The sequence below is a fragment of the Macrobrachium nipponense genome, chromosome 39, assembly GCF_015104395.2.
Source record: "Macrobrachium nipponense isolate FS-2020 chromosome 39, ASM1510439v2, whole genome shotgun sequence".
NCBI lineage: Eukaryota > Metazoa > Arthropoda > Malacostraca > Decapoda > Palaemonidae > Macrobrachium > Macrobrachium nipponense.
The window spans coordinates 52,032,614-52,052,225 of record NC_061099.1 but is presented as its reverse complement, the minus strand read 5'-3'; positions in this window follow the sequence as shown (position 1 = coordinate 52,052,225).

The following is a 19,612-nucleotide window of genomic DNA, read 5'->3' as shown; positions in this document are numbered from 1 at the left end:
GTTTTTTTTTCGCCATAGAGGTCTTGACCTCGCTAATAACAAGGATCTCCATGATCTATTGAGATCTTTCGAGACGACCAAGGTACCGCTACCGAAGTTACCTTCGTGGAACCTGGATGTGGTCCTCAAATATTTGATGTCAAATCGCTTTGAACCTCTTTCCTCTTCGTCTCTAAGAGATTTGACGAAGAAAACTGTATTCCTAACTGCTCTGGCGATGGCGAAGAGAGTTAGCGAAATACAGGCTATCAGCAAACACGTTGGCTTTAAAGGGCATAATGCGGTCTGCTCTTTGGGTATGTCGTTTCTGGCCAAAAACGAAAACCCTTCCAATCCGTGGCCTAAAACGTTCGAGATCAAGGGTATGGCAGAGATCATTGGTCAAGAGCCAGAAAGAGTCCTGTGTCCTGTTAGGGCTCTTAGAGAGTATCTTCGTAGAACGAAAGATTGTCGAGGTTCTGCGGAGAACTTATGGTGTTCGGTCAAGAGACCAAACATGCCAATGTCCAAGAATGCACTGGCATTCTTTTTAAGAAACACCATTAAAGAGGCGCACTCTTCTTGCAAAGACAGCGACTTTAAGCTGCTAAAAGTTAATGCGCACGAAGTAAGGGCTATTTCGACCTCAATAGCCTTTCAGACATGGCTCTTAAAGACATTTTAAGTGCTACTTTTTGGAGGAGTAACTCAGTGTTCGCCTCGCACTACCTACGGGAGGTGAGAACGACCTATGAAAACTGTTACTCTCTTGGGCCATACGTCGCCGCAGACACTATTTTGGGGGCAGTAGGTAGCACTCATCCTTTCCCATAGAAAAGGGTAGGTGAGTTTTTAATATTTGTATGTTTATGGTTGTAGGGTCGGCTGCCGAGTACGGTCGTCCCTTCCTTTAGCCTTTGGTATATGGGAGTTTGTTGCTAGGCTAACTTAGGTGGTGGTTTTGCCTCGTTGCCCTCAGAAGTATGGTCATGGTCAAGTCACATTGTGGTCCCGTCCCCGTTGACAGATCATCTAGAGCGCACCAACTACACAGGTCACTACCTTGTTGGTAACTCTAGTGAAGCAGAAGCAGGCTTGGGTGACAGTAATCACGAAGTCAGCTATGCTAACAGGTAAGGAACCAAGATGTCAATCATCTACATTTATATGTTTCCTAAAATCCTTTTTCTGTCTCTCCCTCCGCCAAAGGTGGGATTCAGCTATATATATATCTGACAGGTAAGTTTCATGAACAAAATGATATTGTTAAGATACAATAAAGTTTGTTCATACTTACCTGGCAGATATATATATTTTTAGTACCCACCCACCTCCCCTCAGGAGACAGTGGAGATAGAAATCTGATAGAAAATGGGAATGGTTCCTGATACCCGCCTCCCAGCGGCGGGAATGGGTACTAACCACCCAACTCCCACTACGTGTGTCGTAAGTTTTAGAAATTCTGTCGGACTTCAGAGAATACAGCTATATATATATCTGCCAGGTAAGTATGAACAAACTTTATTGTATCTTAACAATATCATTTTCAAGGCAGTTTTGAAATCCAATATGGCTGCACCCGCGTTCGTAAGCGCAGTGGAGCCACCATCTTCCCCAGCCTTCCCAGCACTCATTTGAACAATGTTAGCGTATATATGTAATGTTTATTGATCTTACTCAAGATTGCAGATGTAATCAGCACAATAAAACAACATTTTGTTGCCTATATTAGTGAAAGTATGAAACCTTTTATTCCCGGGGTCATGGTTTGCACTGAAATTCATTTTTACCTTGTAATCGGTGGTTTTATCCTTACTGCCATCACAACTGAAACTCCACAGTGCTTATTTGATTGTAATTATACATGTTTTGGTCTTAATTCACTCCAAATTGCACTTGAACTATGTTGCGGTTCCTGGTTCCTAAGCATTTACTCCACAAACACAGTTGTGTGCAGCACACGACTACACGGTTTATGAGGTGCAAAGCTTTATTCCCTTAATTTTTTACTTAACTCATTATTTAGTTGTACTTTACTTTGTTACTTCAAAATGTTTATTTAATTCATGTCTGTTATCCCATTTATGCAACCAAATTAACCCCGAAAAATTACAGATATTTCTAAAGTAGATATGACTCATCGTTGCCAATCTAGTGGAGCTTCACACATACGCCAATGCATTTACAAACTGTTTCCATGAATTCTAGTTGTCACAGTAATGCAATAATGATAAAATTGCTCCAATATGTATATGTACTACAAATAGATACACTAATTTCACTTATTTTCCTGGTTTTGTGTAAGTCTTATACCCAGTTTGTAGGGTACACACATACCAAATGGCAACACTGATAAACAATTTAAGACCACAAAGAATGCCGTAGGTACTGTTCACAAGCAAAACTTGATATTTGAGTCAGGAATCTAGTTATTTTTCCATCAACGAATATTTTCAAATTAATTATCATGTATGTGTAAAAAATTTATGCAGTTCATGACCTTATACTGCCATTCAAATATTTTTTTGTACATGAACTTCCCTGACAGATATATACTTAGCTATAGTCTCCGACGTTCCCGACAGAATTTCAAATCTCGCGGCACACGCGACAGGTAGGTCAGGTGGTCTACCTTACCCGCCGCTGGGTGGCGATGTACGAACCACTCCCGTAAGCTTGTCAGATTTTTCTCTGTCGCGGGAACGATAACAACTGTTTTGTCGTTGTTTCGGTTCCTCGTCGATAGTTTTTCGATTCTCGCTTGCCTGGGCGTTAATTTTGACTTCTTTTTGGTGACGTAATTGCTCTTGTTGGCTTGGCATACCTGATTGTGGGACCGGTTTGATTTTGAGTTTGATTTTCTTTAACGATGTCTGATCTAGATTCGGTAGTTAAAACTTCGGTTTTGTTTAGGGTTTGCGTGAATGAAGGATGTAAGGTGAGGTTGCACCGAAAGCTTCGGTATACCCCCACATCACGTTTTTTTGCATGAAACTGCAGGGGAATGAATGTGCTTTTGCTAACGCCTTGTAGTTGAATGTAAGGGATTGATGAAGAAGAATATAAGGCTCTCTCTTCTTATGTTAGGAAGTTGGAACGTGATAGAGTGCGTAAGGCTTCCTCTAGAAGTTCTAGCAGATCTAGAATGAGTGAGTTTGATGTGGATCCTAATAGTACTAACGTAGAATTAGAACCTTCTTCCAAGTTGCAGCCCCGGCTCCCCGCACCGAAGCCGAAGATTCGCCTTCGAGGCGGCAGCTCTGAAAGCCAAGAATCGTTCTATGATCAGAAGATTCGTCAGTTGGAAGGTAAGGAGAGTGTTAGTGATCAGTGCAGTGTCCCCAGTGTTGTGGAGGGTGCGTCTGACCGGCTCCTTAGTGCCTCTAGGCCTAGACCTCTTCCAGACTCCCAGTTCCAGTGGAGTAGGAAAGTCGAAAGCCGCAGGAGGGCTAGGGAGAGCCCCCACCGGTCAGGCGTCCCTCGGCAGATCCTGAAGTACGCTCCCAGGCTGCCTCGGATCGCTACAAGAAGGAGCTCCTACGCGAAAACACAATGCTTCTCCTCTTCGTCGTCTCCCTCTCCGAAGAGAGGTTGGAACTCCCCTGGATGCGTCGCGCCCGTTGAAGAGGGTCTTTGGAAGGCTCCTTGCAGTCCTTTGCTTCTAGTCCGGAGGTTTTCCCGGAAGAATCGTCAGTGGAGGCGAAGAAACCCAAGAAATCCTGTGATCGTTCTTCTTCTCGCGCTCCGCGCTCGGCGCCTGGCTTGCCGAGGAAGAACAAGAAGATTCTCCTACGAGAGTACTCGCGGGACTCAAGCATATCACGGCGCTAGCAGACTCTCTAGCAGTTAGATCACGTAGGAAGAAGGACGTTTCTCTTTCCGATCAAGAGATCTAGGCGCCGCTCTTCAGAGGATCGTTCTCCTTCATATGAGGAGGTTTCGTATGAAGGTGGGGGCTCGCGTGAGCGCCCTCGCTCGCCTGGCTCTCTTTCGATTTCAAGGCACCAAACATCGGTTAGGAACGCTCTATGGAGAAAGAAGTTTTTTCTCCAGATTGGATTCCCGCTTCCGGTAAGCGCACTGCACCTGCTCATCACGCGATTTCTTCAACTCCCTCGCGTGAGACTTCTCCTCAGCAGCCTCAAGATTCTAGAAGGCGCCCTTATACAAGTAGGCGTTCTTCTTCCAGATGTCACTCTCCTCGAGTGTCGGATCGTGACTTCTCTCCTGACAGGCATCTAGAGTCTGGTAGGAGTCGTGTGCATGATAGACGGCCTACTGTTAGCCGCTCCCCGCAAGGTAGGCGCCAAAGCCTACTGCACATAGATCTCCTAGTAGGCGCTCGTCTCTTTTAAGGCGTCATACTCCTGATTATTCTCCTAGGGGCAGACAACAAGAGTCTTTCAAGCGCCCTTCTCCGTGTAGGCGTCTCTCCCGCTTCTAGGCGCACTTCTCCTGACCGTTTGTCTCTTGGTAGGCACCAGGAATCCCGGAAGCGCCCTTCTCCAAGTAGGCGTCGTTAGTTTTGAAGCGCCCTTCTCCTGAATGTTACCCTCTTGTTAGACGTCAAGAGTCTCGCAAGCAGCCTTCTCCTAGTAGGCGCATTCGCCTTCCAGTCGAACTTCCGTTGATCGTACGCAACTGGACAGGTATGGAGAGCCGCGCAAGCGCTCTGCTCTCGATAGCGCTCTTCTCCTGGCAGCGCTCGCCTCAGGATAGGCGCATAGAGTATAGTAGGCGCTCGCCTCCTCGTAAGCGCCCTGTGGATGTTTCCGAGGATTCTCGGAGTAGGAGCCCTACCTCTCCTTCGGCTGAGATTCCGTATACCTCGAAGAGTGGGAGTCTCATCGTAGACATCCCAGATCTTCTCATAGTTCTCCAGTGGATGTGAACTCTTCTAAGAGGGCGTTTCTCCAACCTCTCGCTCGACTCCTGCTAGGATCCCTTCGTCACCTAAGGATCTTCCGCGCTCGCCTCGACAAGACGTCCTAGAAGGTTCGGATGAGGAACCGAACACTTCTGCTGCTGTCTCTTCTTACAAGAAGCTTACAGAGCTACTTTTACAAGTTTTTGGGGATTCCTTACTCCTACGCTCCTCTCCTCACCTCACTTTTTTCAACGCGAAGACAGCGAAGAGTTCTTCTTGTGTGAGGATGAAGCCAACTCTTTCTATGAATAAGGCACGAGGAGTTTTGGTTCCTGGATGGCTTCCAAAGAAGAAGCGGGGAAAACGATGTTCGCTTTTCCTCCTTCGAAGTTTATTTCAGGACGCGCTGGGTTTTCTGGTACGAAACAGGAGAGCCCTTAGGATTGGGTCTACCGTCTTCGGCTGATTCGGATTTTTCGGCGCTGGTAGATTCGACAAGGAGAACTGCCCTTAACTCTGCTAAGACGACTTGGGCAATGAATGAATTGGATCATTTGCTCAAAGGTATGTTTAGAGTGCTAGAAGTATTTAACTTCCTTGATTGGTCGTTGGGAGTCTAGCCAAGAAAATTGAAGTGCCAGAGTCAATTTCGCCAGAAGATCTTATGTGTGTTTTGTCTTGTATGGACAAGTCGGTAAGTAACGGAGCGGGCAGTGAAATCGCCTCCCTTTATGGGCCGGGATCGTGAAGAAGAGGTCGGTTTATTGTTCTTCTTAACGAAGTCGGTCTCCCATGCTCAGAGGTCTTCTTTGCTGTTTGCTCCCTCGGTCTACTCAGTTGTTCCCGAAACATCGAGTGCAGGACATTTCGAGGTCACTTTCGGCCAAAGCCACCCAGGACCTTTTGGCACAGTCGGCAAGAAACCTCGCCCTTCCTTCCCTACCAAGGCTAAGAAGGAAAAGGCAAGTGTTCGAGAACCCTTTCGAGGGGCATCTTCATCAAGAACCTCTACGTTTAGAGGTCGTAGTACCTTCAAGAAGGGGTAAGACTTTCGCCAAGTCTGTTAAAGCCCCCAAATAAAACTTGCAAGTCCTTCAAACAACGGTGGGCGCCAGACTCTTAGAGTTTGCAGAAGTCTGGGCCCAAAAAGGGGCGGATCCTTGGACCCTTTCGTCGAAAGACCTCCCTTGACGACCATCCCAAGGGAACTGACGGCCAGGTACAGAGACCCCATCATGAATCAAGCTCTCCATCTAGTCAGTAGATTCAGATGCTGGAGAAGGGGGCTATCGAACTAGTGACAGACCATACCATTCATCGGGGCTTCTACAACCGACCTTTTCCTAGTTACCGAAGTCCTCAGGGGGATGGAGACCGGTGTTGGATGTAAGCGCCCTGAACTTCTTCGTAGAAAAGAAGAAGTTCACAATGGAAACGCCTTCATCAGTGCTGGCAGCACTTCGTCCAGGGGACTGGATGGTTTCCTTGGATTTACATGGCGCTTACTTCCACGTACCGATCCATCCTTCCTCGAGGAAGTTATTCTCAGATTCATGATGGGGGGGAAAATTTTTCAGTTCAGGGCTCTGTGTTTCGGCCTCTCGACGTGCCCCTCAAGTGTTCACGGGGATTTTGAGGAATGTGGCTCAATGGCTTCATTTGAAAGGGTGATGGATTATCCATGTACCTCGACGATTGGCTAATAAGGGGCCAATTCAGAAGATCGTTGTTTGAAGGACTTACAAGTAACTTTAGAATTGACGAAGGCTTTGGGACTTCTCGTCAATTTCAAGAAGTCATCACTAATTCCCGAGCAAGAGTGTGTGTATCTCGGGATACAGATGAACTCTCTGAGTTCGGGCTTTTCCCTCGCAGGAAAGGATAGCACGAGGATTCGAGAGAGTAACAACCTTCTTAGGTGGGAAAGAAGTATGCACATGAGGGAGTGGATGAGTCTGCGGGGCTCTCCTCTCTGGAGCAATTCGTTTCCCTAGGAAGGTTGCACCTGAGACCGCTCCAATTCTTTCTTCATCGGAATTGGAGTCGTCGTTCTCAGGATTTGACGTTCTCCCTGTCGTTATCCCAGGACATCAAGAAACATCTCTTATGGTGGACAGATCCCAACCTCTTTGCGAAGGGACTGTCTCTTCAATCACAGACCCCCAACCTGGTGTTGTTCTCCGACGCGTCGGACATGGGGTGGGGTGCAACTCTGGGAACCAGCGAAGTGTCAGGTACCTGGGTGGGGGGGACCCAGGTAGCCTGGCACATCAACAGAAAGGAGTTGATGGCTGTGTGGTTGGCTCTGAAGGCTTTCGAGCCCAAAGTCAGAAGATCGGTAGTGCAGGTCAACGCGGACAACACTACAGCTCTGGCATACATCAGGAAACAGGGGGGACGCATTCCTTCCTCCCTGTACGAGACAGCAAGAGACCTTCTTCTGTGGGCAGAAGAAAGAGGAATCAAGCTTCTCACCAGATTCGTGCAGGGAGAAAGGAATGTAAGAGCAGATCTCCTCAGCAGGAAAGATCAGGTCCTTCCCACAGAGTGGACCCTTCATCTGGATGTATGCCAGAGCCTGTGGAAGTTATGGGGCAGGCCACACATAGACCTCTTGCCACGTCAAAGAACAAGGAGGCTGGATCCTTACTGCTCTCCGATATCGGATCCAGAGGCAGTAGCAATAGATGCTCTTCTTCTAGACTGGAACGGACTCGACGTCTACGCGTTTCCCCCCTTCAAGATCCTGGGGCTAACCATCAAGAAGTTCGTAGAGTCCGATTCAACGAGAATGACCTTAATCGCTCCCTTTTGGCCGGCCCAGAATGGTTCACAGAGGTACTGGAATGGTTGGTGGACCTTCCAAGATCGCTCCCGCTAAGGAGCGATCTACTCAGACAACCCCACTTCGACAGGTACCACAAAAAAAAATCTCCTCGCTCTCAGTCTGACTGGTTTCAGACTGTCCAAAGTGTTTGGTCAGAGCGAAAGGCTTTTCAGCAACAGCTGCTAAAGCAATCGCAAGAGCGAGGAGACCTTCCACCTTGCGTGTATACCAGTTCCAAAGAGGGATGGTCCCTTCAGACGTTTTTGGTGCAAGAGGAAGAACATTTCCTCTTGTCCAGTACCTCTGTGACCCAAATTGCGGATTTCCTTATTTTCCTCAAAGAAGAATGTCATCTGGTTGTGTCAACTATTAAGGGATACCGCAGTATGTTGGCGGCGGTATTTCGGCATAGAGGCTTAAATATATCCGATGATAAGGACCTGCTGATCTTATTAGGATCATTTGAAACCATTAAGCGTCCTCATGTAGTACCGAACTGGAATCTAGACGTAGTCCTACAATTCCTTGGATCGTCTAGATTCGAACCTCCTGGCTTAGCCTCTTTCAAGGATTTGACGAAGAAGGCTATCTTCCTTTTGGCCCTAGCTACAGCTAAGAGAGTGAGTGAGCTCCAAGCTATTGAGGGCAATGTAGGGTTTAAGGAAGATTCTATGGTGTGTTCGTTTCTTCCAAGTTTCCTTGCAAAGAATGAAACCCATCACGCCCTTGGCCCAGGAGCTTTGAAGTTCGTAGTTTTATCTTTTCTAGTAGGGGAAGGGAGCCTGAAGACTCTTTGCCCTATGAAATGAATTATGAAGTATTTCCTTAAGAGGAAGGAACAACTTAAGGCTAATCAGGATGTGCTTTGGTGCTCCGTAAAGGACCGGGCACTCGGCCCATGTCGAAGAATGCTCTTTCCTTTTTTCTGAGAAGCCTTATTACAGAGGCACATGTTGCCTGTAAGGAAGATCATTTTGCTACTGAAAGTGACAATCTTCACGAGGTGATAGCCATCCGCAACTATCACTTGCATTCAGAAAAAATATGTCTGTGCGGAACTTGATGGAGGCCGACTTTTTGGAGATGCCAATCGTTTTCGCAAACCACTACCTACGTGATGGTAAAAATCACATTGATAAAGTGCTTCGCCTTGGGTCCTTTCGTATCGGCGGATTCGGTGCTGGGGCAGGGAGCTGAACTTATCCTGTGTAAATTTTTTTATATGTTACCCTATATTTTATATTGTTGTTTTTTGGTTGTCTGAAAGAGGTTGCAGGAGGCACCTCTTTTTGTCGTAATATTAACCCTTTGTATTTTGGTTAGGTGGTCTGGTGGGTTTTGGCTCCTTGCAGAGGTAAGCGGACAAGGTCCCTCTAACAGCATCCGACTTGGATTCTACCACAATAGGGGATCACATCCCAGTGGTAGATCCGAGAGTCTTTCAGCATCAGGTCACGTCCTAGCTGTAGCTCTCCAGGCAATGCAGACTCAGAGATAGTATCTATGAAGTCTTCATCCTGAAAAGGTGAGAACCAAGGTTTTTATATCCTACAACATTAGTTGTTTCCCGTCTTACCTGTATTATTGAGCTGTCTCTTACCCTCCACCAAGGGTGCCAATCAGCTAAGTATATATCTGTCAGGGAAGTTCATGTACAAAAATGGATATTGTTAAACTACATAAAGGTTTTGTCATACTTACCTGGCAGATATATACGATTAATGGCCCACCCAGCCTCCCCTCAGGAGACAGGTGGAAGAGAAAAATCTGACAAGCTTACGGGAGTGGTTCGTACATCCGCCACCCGCGGCGGTAAGGTAGACCACCTGACCTACCTGTCGCGTGTGCCGCGATTTGAAATTCTGTCGGGAACGTCGGAGACTATAGCTAAGTATATATCTGCCAGGTAAGTATGTACAAAACTTTATTGTAGTTTAACAATATCATTTTTAAATAATTATCTAGTGCATGCTCCTTCTTCTTCTACCAAAAATTGTAGTTCCCTTGGATAAGTCGTGGTTGGAAGTCATTGTTTATGATTTTTGTGAAGAAAGTGCCCCAGTGTCTATGGGTACAAGTGGTGTGCAGATTTAGCACATGGAATGGGAAGTTTATTGACACAGGCAACTCCGCAAACATCGAGATGGCGCCAATCTTCTAAATATTCAGAGTTGTAAGTACAGGCAGTGCCCGGGTTACGACGGGGGTTTTGTTCTTGAGACGCGTTGTAACCCGAAAATCGTCGCAAGCTGTAACATCATAAAAAATGCTAAGAAAACCTTACTTTTAATGCTTTGGGTGCATTGAAAACTATGTAAACTGCATTCTCATTGCATTTTTCATCCATAGAACCTTCAAATATTGATTATTTTGCATTTTTGGTGTCATATTTCTTCTGCCAGATGTGGGTTGTAGGCGTCGTAACCCTGGAAATAATTTCTGATGAATATAATTGAAATACACCTTAACCTCGAAATGTCGTAAGCCGAACCTGTCGTAACCACTGCCTGTAAATATTTTGAAAGCGTCATGGAGGTATGTGTGCACTGCGCAGAGCCAGACTTTCATTAACCTCTGTTTAAACTTCGAAAGGGGAGTAGAGGTCTCGAGCTCTTGCTCTCACCACCAACTCGTGACTGGTGCCCATCTCTGATGTCATGATGTGTTAAAGTACTTTTTTGGAGGGTGGCTTCACACGCGGTGGAAACTGGATCCACTAGTCCAGTCGTTGTTCCCCCTATTGTAATTTTTTGGGGTTAATTTGGTTGCAAAAAAGGGATAATAGACATGAATTAAATAAACATTTGTTCCTACATGATATACAAACCCTCGGTTTTTTACATAAGGAATTACTTTCGGCGTAGCTAGAAGTACAGCCGTTAAATTCTTGAACAAGGTGGTTAGGCAGTAACTACTGTGTGGCAGGCTGGTAGGCCAGCCTGCCCAGATGTAAACACTCCACTTTGCTTTTGGCTCTCTTCTGATGAAGACGTGTTTGTGACCTCTTGCTGACTGGTTGTTGATCATTTTCCTGGTGGGATCTTTCTGGTTTATTTTTGTTTTTTAAATAGTATGTATGTACAGTGTTTGATATTAATATTAAATTCAATTAATATACAAACCCACTTTTTGTGACAGCCTTTATAGCCGCCTTTCTACTTTGTGTTAAGTGTCGGCGGCAAGGGTATCCAACATCTTATTATTTACATTCTTTCGCCCTTTAACTTGAGGACGAGATATGTATTTAACGTGAGGACAAGACATGTATTGAACGTGAGTGATATTGATCCTGTAATGAGACGTATTCATCTGGAAATTACGCTTACGCTTGGGAATTACCGAGGGGAACTTCAGAGATTTGTCCTTGTTATATTTTTATGGTAATTTATCTTCTCCTTCATCCTTTCACTTACTATCAGACGAAGGTAGAAGAGGGGGCGTGTGGTGTTGGTATTTGGGGGATCTCCTCTCACTACGGAGGGCAATGCCCTTAGATGCGAGAGGAGTATCCTTATTACTTTAATCATTTTTTCTTTATTTTACAGACTAACAGTGGTGATTGTGTTTACAGCAGCATTGGCTGGATAGCTCTTCGTATTGGTTATCCTAACCTTGGAATTGTACCTGCGACTCGTACTATGTTGTGATACTGATCCTCGAGATGTCTCCATCCCTTCGACTCCTAAGGCTCTTTGCAGTAGAAGAGAAGGTGGTCTCCCCCTCTCCCCCCCAAGAAGTCTCGTCATGGGATCTAAGGGTCTGTCGCCTCACTGAGGAGGCGGTTGGGTCTTCTGCTGGCTCTCCCGTTCCTTCAGGAACGGGAACTGTCACGCTTTCCCTAGGGTATACAGTGGTACCTCGAGATACAAGTTTAATTCATTCCAGAACCGAGCTCATAAGTCAATCGGCTCGTATCTCAAATGAATTTCTCCCATTTAAAATAACTGAATTCGATTTAATCCGTTCTGGACCTATGAAAAATCCCCAAACCAATGTAAATTATGGATAAAGATATGTTTTTAAATAACAAATAAACATGTATAATTAACAAATACATAACAAAATATGAAATAAAGAAATAAAAGTTATTTAGCATAATAGTCTTACTTTGGAGACAGACGAGTGCGGCTAACGAAGGTGAACGGCGAGGAGGAGGGAGGGGGGAAGGGATGTAGGCACTCTAGACACGTACGTAAACGGCGCTTTTTTAGAACTTAAAACTATTTTCGTAACTTTAAAACTAAAACTACACTTTCCTTATTTCAAATGAAAGAAAAAACTTAAAACAATGCACTTAACTTTAAACTTAAACTAAGCTTAAAATTTACATAAATTTAATTATCACTTGTTTTTGCCTTCTTGGCTGCACTTTCTGTACTTTCATTTGCAGCTCTTTTCAATAAAAATGTATCCAAAGAACTTTGCTTTTGCCTGCCTTTCAAAATGCTTCGAAAATGTGACAAACAAGTATTATTAAAAAGCGTTGAAGCACGACCAGTTGCCACTTTTTCTGGGTGTTTCTTTTCAATGAAATTTGACAGCTTTTCCCACATTGCCAGCATGTCTTTAATTTCACCTTTAGAAATCACTTCCTCCGGCTCTTCCTCCTCCTCACTTGTACTAATCTCTTCCAGAACCTTTGTGTGTTGCATCATCTGCAGCTCCTTCAAGTCCTCAGTTGAGAGTTCCTCCTCATGTTCTTCGACGAGTTTGTTGACATCACCCTCATCTACCTCCAGACCCATCGACTTTCCGAGAGATACAATCTCCTCCAACTCTTCTTGCTCGGTCTCGGGCTCAAACCCTTCGAAATCTCTTTCTGCAACAGCATCAGGCCATAACTTTTTCCATGCAGAGTTCAACGTTCATCTTGTTACCCCTTGCCATGCCAAGTCAATGATACGTAGACAGATCACGATGTTGTCGTGATCTTGCCAAAACTCTCGAAGGGTTAGATTTGTGTTTTCCGTCACTTCAAAGCAGTAGCGGAACAAGTGCTTCGTGTACAGCTTTTTGAAGTTGGAAATGACCTGCTGATCCATCGGCTGTAGGATTGAAGTCATATTGGGTGGGAGGTAGAGAACTTTGATAAACTGGAACTCCTCCAGAATATCATCTTCAAGACTAGGTGGGTGGGCTGGAGCATTATCAAGGATCGTGAGTTTATTTTCTTGCAGATACGTCTTCATTGCAGGGCCAAAGACGAGTTGTTCCGACACGGCATACAAACCTTCGGTCCTTTTACAATAGGAAGGTACTAGCGGCAGCTGGATAGGTCGTAAGCTTTCGAACAAGGGGTTTGGTAGTTAACTGCTTGTTCCGACAGGCGCGCGCGCGCGACTGGGAGGTAAACAAACAGTCACTTTGCTTTCGGCCTGCTGGCGTGTGGACGTGTATCATCGCTCTCTGCCCGCTTCATCGTCGTTGCTTTCGCATGGTTGTGTTTTTCTTTTTCTATTTATCTAGTGAAACTGAATTGTAAGTACAATCATTTCATATTTATTTCCATTGAATTCAATTGTGAATTAAAGGATCTTGGTTTCTCCACGCCCTCCGATTACCCGAGTGCCGGGACTGAAGGGCGTAAGTGCGGGAATTCATTTTCCCAGAAATGATCCTCGTATTGTGTATGCTCGGTGCCGAGGGCGGGAGAGCGCTCGCTCCGAGCGTATATTTTGGTTGGAAATGTGTAGATGAAAATTCGTAAGTAAGTGCTCTTTCATTTATATTTGTTTTTTTGACCTGTATGCTCGTTGCTGAGCGAAATGCGCTCGGCACGAAAACTTATTCTGTATGGAAGTGGAATCGCAAGTACAGTATTCTTTTTTGCATTTTCATATATTTATTTTGATTGTAGCAATATCTCATTTTGGATGCAGTTTCCGAGCTTACCTCCCGGAAATTGATCTTTTTTTCGCCCCTTTTTATTTGAATGAAGTGAAATCGCAAGTGCAGTTCTTTTTCATTTTTCATATTTTATTGAGATTGCATTGTTTACTTGGATCAATGTTCCGCTATTTCCCGGGAATTGATCCTTCGGCCCCTTTTTATTTGTATGAAGTGAAATCGCAAGCGCAGTATTCTTTTTCATTTTCATATATTATTTTGATTGCATCAATTCATTATGGATCAAGGTTTCCTTCATAATCGGGAATGGATCCTTTTACCCTTGCGCTCGGTACCGAGGGCGCAAAATGCGCTCGATCCGAGCCCTTATTCATTGTGAAGTGAATCGTAATGCAAGATTCTTTTTCATTTTATTCCTTTTATTATTGATTGCATCAATATTTATTTGGTTCAAGTTCCGCTCAGTCAGGGAATTGATCCTTATGCCCTTGCATTCGGGCCGAGGGCACGATTGCTCTCGGGCTCTTATTATTATTGTTGGTACATGGGGGCTGTGCGGGGGTGGGGAACGAGAACCCCACCCCCCCCCCCAAACCCCCCCCCCCCCCCCCCCCCCCCGCTCAGCTCCCACAGATGCCCTTCCCCTTGGGGGGGGGAGGTTATCTGCGTTCTTCTCCTCGCCCGATCCGTCGAGCGCTGGGGGAGGGCGCTCGGTGCCCGCCCGATGTTACAATTGTATTCGGGGTCTTCCACTCGTTCGGAGAGGGGCTCACACCCCCCTCGCGAGGGGGACTTCCCCCCACTAATCGCTACTACTGTTTATTTCTGCAGGTGCTACTGCCACGAGGGTGGACCTTGGTGAGGTATGGGGCGCCTTCCATTTGCAGGGCGTGCTAGTGTCCAGGGGCTGCGGTTCTATGTCTGGGCCTACTGCGGTCACCCATGAAGTGGTGACCACGCTCCAGGTGACGACGTCCCTCCTCACCTGTGGTGTACTCGCCTCACGTGGTAACAGTCTTGCCTACAGCCGCTGTGAAGTGCCGGTTCGCCGTTACCGAGAGGGGGGCGGGGGGGTTGCCGCCGTCCGCTCGTGGTTGCCGCGCTGCCGCGACCACACTTCCGCTGCCCATTAGAGCTCCTGCCCCTGGACCTGCCGCCGGTACCAGGATGTTGCTGGCTGCTGCTCCACTTCCTGTGTTTCCGGTGCTGCCTGCCGTACCTGCCGATTCTGGGCTGACTGTCCATGCAGTTGCTGCGCTGGCTGTCCCTCCGTGCTGCGTGGCGTCCCTGCCGTTGCTGCGCTGGCTGTCCCTACCGATGCTGTGCTGGCTGTGCCTGCTGTTCCTGAGATGTCCATACCTGCTGACGTCGTCCCTGTTCGTGGTGGTACTACCCCAGACTATGGTCTGTCTGTACAGGTGCGTCCTGGGCCCTGTGGCTTCGGCTACAGCAGCCCCGGCTCCGCCCTGGATGGCAGAGTCTTACGTCTGTCCTGAGGAAGCTGACGAAGAAGAGGAGGAAGGTGTCATCGTCGTCGTCTTCATCTTCTTCATCGTCGTCGGCTGCCGCCTCTTCCCCTTCGACTTCTAAGGCTTCACAGCCGAGGAAGAAGAAGGTTGCCTCCTCCCTCCTAAGAAGTCTCCCTCGGGAGCTTCTCGGGACCCGTCTCACCTCGGTGGGACGGGAGGGTTCCTTACGCTGGTCCTCCTGCTCCTTCGGGAGCGGGGCCCGTCTCTTCTTCCGCAAGGAAGAAGACTATGGGGACCAGAGGGGTACCGGCTAACACCGGTACTTCCCTCGCCTGGTGTCAGTGGTTCTGCCACTGCATCAGGGTTCCGTCCTCGGCCTCTTCTCTTTCGCTGGGAGGTACCGAGTGTACGGTCGCCTACCAGTGACCGTGCAGCCAGGAACCAGACCTCGGAGCTCGCTCAAAAGTCAGGTTCACGGCACGGGGCGGAAGGACTGGTGACAGCCGCTCACGGGACTCTCACCAGACCAGCTCTGCTCTCGCGGCGACCAGCTGCTACCCGGGGACGTGACGGTCCACGACCGGCCACGGGCTGAGGCTGGGAAAGAGGTCCTCAACCCGTTCGCGGCGGTGCCAGCCACGGCTGGAACCAGCGACGTGACGTGCCGTGAGGACAAGCACCGGTCTACTGTGACAGTGGAGCCTGCAGGTCGCCTGACCGTCGCTCTCACAGAGAGCGATCGGGTACGGCAACCAGCACCAGCTCTTCTGACACTCGAGATCGGGGCCGCTGTGCTCAGTCCAGCCGTTCTCCACAGCGAGACGGTTTGACCAGGCCTGCAGCTCGATCGCCACCGCGGGTTGACGATCGCCTGCAGCCCTCCAAGCCTGCTGTTCTGCCAGCGAGCGAGGAGGGAGCGTCATGTTCTGCTCTCCCGTACCTTCAACCTCCTCGGGTTACACCGGGAGGAGCGAGGTATTGAGGAGTGATCGTGAGGGGTGCGCCCCTCATGATCCCACCACCGACGCCCTACGTCGCCAGGCCACGGTTCTGGACCGGCCAGACGTAGCGCAAGTGGATGGAGAAGGGACGAGAGGGCGGTCGCTGTTACCCCTCTTAGGAGGACGGTTCTGGAATATGCTCTGTTCGAAGGGCTTAACGGTCCCACTCTGCAAGAGCTGAACTTCCGAGATCCAGAGGAACTTTGCCGAGGTTATGGCGCTGATTCGTCAGCACAACGACCTCGGGGAAGGATCGCCGCTCCCACCAGCAGAGCCACGTCTTGGCTCGAGTCGTTTTGGGGCCCGAGAGGGAACCCAAATCGACGGTGGGTCTGCCGCGATCGGAGCTTGCCGACTGTGTTGAACCAGGTAGTCTCTCGTCTCCGGACAAGAAGGCTCTCTCAGTTCTGGCCGGTCGAACAAGCTACTTCACCTCCTCTACTGCGACAGAGGCGTTTCTACGTGTCTTCGGACACCGTATTTGAATACCCCTTCGGTCCTCCTGAGGTTTCGACCTCAGACGAGGGACTGGAATGAGCGGGAGGAGGTATCGGCTCTCTTCCTGTCAGTGTCGATCAGCCCCACCCAGATGACGTTCACAGTGGCGGCAGACCTACAGTATGAGTTCGTAACCCTCCTCGGGAAAACGTTTTCTCCTGACGATAGTTTTCCCAGGCTCTGAGAGGCCATCGCCATAAGGCGATGGCTGCTCCTTTTCTTCTCCAACTGCTAGTTCCGCTGGGAAGGCGAGCCAGTATCCAATTCCTCCCCCATTCCCTCTCTCCTTACGGCTACGAGGGAAAGGGAGGGATCCTACAGAGATTTCTCTGTAAGATCCCACGTTAGGGGCTGCGCTACCGGCGGGGACCTTCGGGTCCTACCTGACGTAAGCCCCGGTCGTTGAGGAGGGATCCTGCCCCATTTCTCGATTTCTACGGGAATCGAGAGGACCACCAGCCGATATCGTTTGACGAATTCGGTGGGGGGTTTCCGCAGAGTGCTTAGAATTCTACGGAATTTCTAGCGCACTCAGAGTATTCGAGTTTTTTTACGATCTCCAAACACTTAGGCGAGACCACGGTCCAAAGTGAGCGAGAATCCCCGATAATTGTTACACGATAATCGGGAACCTCGCTTATGCTCGAATTCCTGTAATTTCTAGCATTTGGAAGAAGACTGCTGCTGAAAGAAGAGTATCTCACAGTAGGCGATTAACCTGGAATAGAGAAGAACGGACGGGAACTTCCAGTTGGCTTGAACTATCGTCTTCGGTATTCTGTTCACCATTGAAGCTTTTCCTTTGGGAAGACTTCTCCTTCACTCTCTTGACTAGAGAACGAAGGCGGTCGATCTCCAATCCTTATTCTCATTCCTCGAGAGGAAAAGAATTTAGGATGGAGGTCGTGGTTACAGAACCTACAAATATACTACGTATATTACCCTCGCGACTGATTCTTTTAACAGTTGAATTGTCCGGGGGGTAGGCGCATACCGTAGTTAACTCTACGGTTTGTGACCGAGATGAATTGTATCTTAATTGAACTGCAACTCGGGGTTGCCTGCAACCTCCCAGCAGTTATCAGTTTCGATTTTAGATACTTGGTATTGTCATGACAACACCAAATCAACTTTTGTATTTACCGAAATCCGTTTCGGTTTAAATATAATTGCTCGAGCGTATTCTTTATGCTCGATGGTTCTAGCCGAACGCATTCCTTCGTGGAATAATGGATTTACCTGGCAACTCAGGATGACGAGTCACCGAGAGCTACTGCGTATTATTGAATGCTGATAGCGGCTCGGCTCAGTATCAGCTAGGTCTCGGAGATGCACGGTCGGTTACGTCTCTCTCTCCCCTGGTTTGATTGACTACCGAACCGTATCTCTGCCCAACAATCATGGACTTAGGTCTCTGATTAACGGGGATTCTCGCAATAATGAAGGACCATCTACTGCTGTGACGCTCGATTTCATCGCCTTCGACATTGCGAGAATTTTCAACAGAGATATCTCTTGGACTCTTTCATCTTTCTGTTTACCGCACGGTAACAGAAGTCTGTACTAGTCACCCGCTGCATCGCACCGCGATAATGCGAATGATTTTTGCAAGACATCTGAGTTTGTCTTCAAAATATCTCGTATTCGTAGGTGTGCAATTATTCATTGCTCGCCCCGAATTAACAGATATGTCAGAAGACATCGCCTACTCTCCGACCTGACAGCTCTACTTCCAAATGTTCAGCCCATGAGAAGCAGTTCTTCAGGCAGTATTTCCCTGGTCTTCATTACTGAAAAGCGCTCCGACTTTTATTGCAACTACGATCCTCACGAGACAGCAATGAATAGCGGTTAGCGTTCTCAGTCTTTGTAGCACAGGTTCAGAATCTTGAGAATCCTTCTCTCGGTTCAGCTGTGAAGACGTAGGTTGCATTTTCTGTACACCTTCGTCTTCAACGACACATAGTGTTGTTTCTCCTTAGCCCGACCGAATCACTATACTATGAGATATCTTGCCATCAGGGACCTCGGTCTCTAGAAGGCAATTGACTTTCGCCTGTTGGGCACATGCCTTAAGAGTGTCATCACCTTGCCTTCTGGCATCGGTGACGAACAAATTATTTGTTTAGTCTCTTGGCATAACCCTTTTAAGGCGAAGGTCACGTGACTTGCTCGGGTGCTTGGATAACTTGCCTCCTACCAAACGCAGTCAGTCGGCAGCTGTCCAGAGCGCCCGCCAAGTCTGTTACGAACTTCGCTGTGGACTTAGTTCGGTTGTTCCATAACAGTCTTTTCTCTTGTCCTAACGGCTTGTCACAGTACCCATACCATCGACACCCACCATTGAGTGTCGGTGTCCTATCCACTACCGAGAACAACAACTTCGCTGCAGACGGATAGACCAGTATGGGTACAGGACATCACCGAAGTCGAGAAGAGGGATAGGTCATACGACCATTCCCTTCTTTTCCTCTGAGGTAATTGCATGACTTTTCCTGCGAAGTCAAGCATCCAGGGGATGGGGATTCGTGACGCTCGATTTCGTACCGAATTCGTAGCGAAGACTCTGAACCTTCGGTTTCCTGACGATCGGTTAGAGTCCTTCACAATCCCCTCCCTAATGGACTTCACCGCCTTCGATGCGAAGGAGAGATGCTGCTTTGTCCTGTGAAAGTGCGACCGCGCTTTCTGAAGAAACTCGACATCCCAGGCTGAGTGTTGAAGACTCTTCGTCAGCACCAAGATGACCTAGAAGTACACTCCCTCGAGTTACACAAGAACTTCTCCGTGGCGCAGGTACTGAAGGCAGGGGTCTGGTACAACCAGACCACTGGCACCTCCTTCTACTTTTGGATATTGCCCACAGGTCCTTGGATCGTTTTCCTTGGGACCCGTGGTGGCTGCTCAACACGTTGTGTAGCTAAAACCAGACCCTAGCAGGCTGAACAGTCATCGAGTCCTGGTGTGACTGTAAGAATAGATAAGTGAATGAGAGAGTGACTGGCTTCTCTTCCTATCTTTTTCTCCCCCTCTACCCTGTGGGGTAGAGGGATACGCGGGTCATCACCTTGCTGGATAAGGACGAGAATGCCGGTGAGCTACTCGACAGAGCCCCATCCATTAT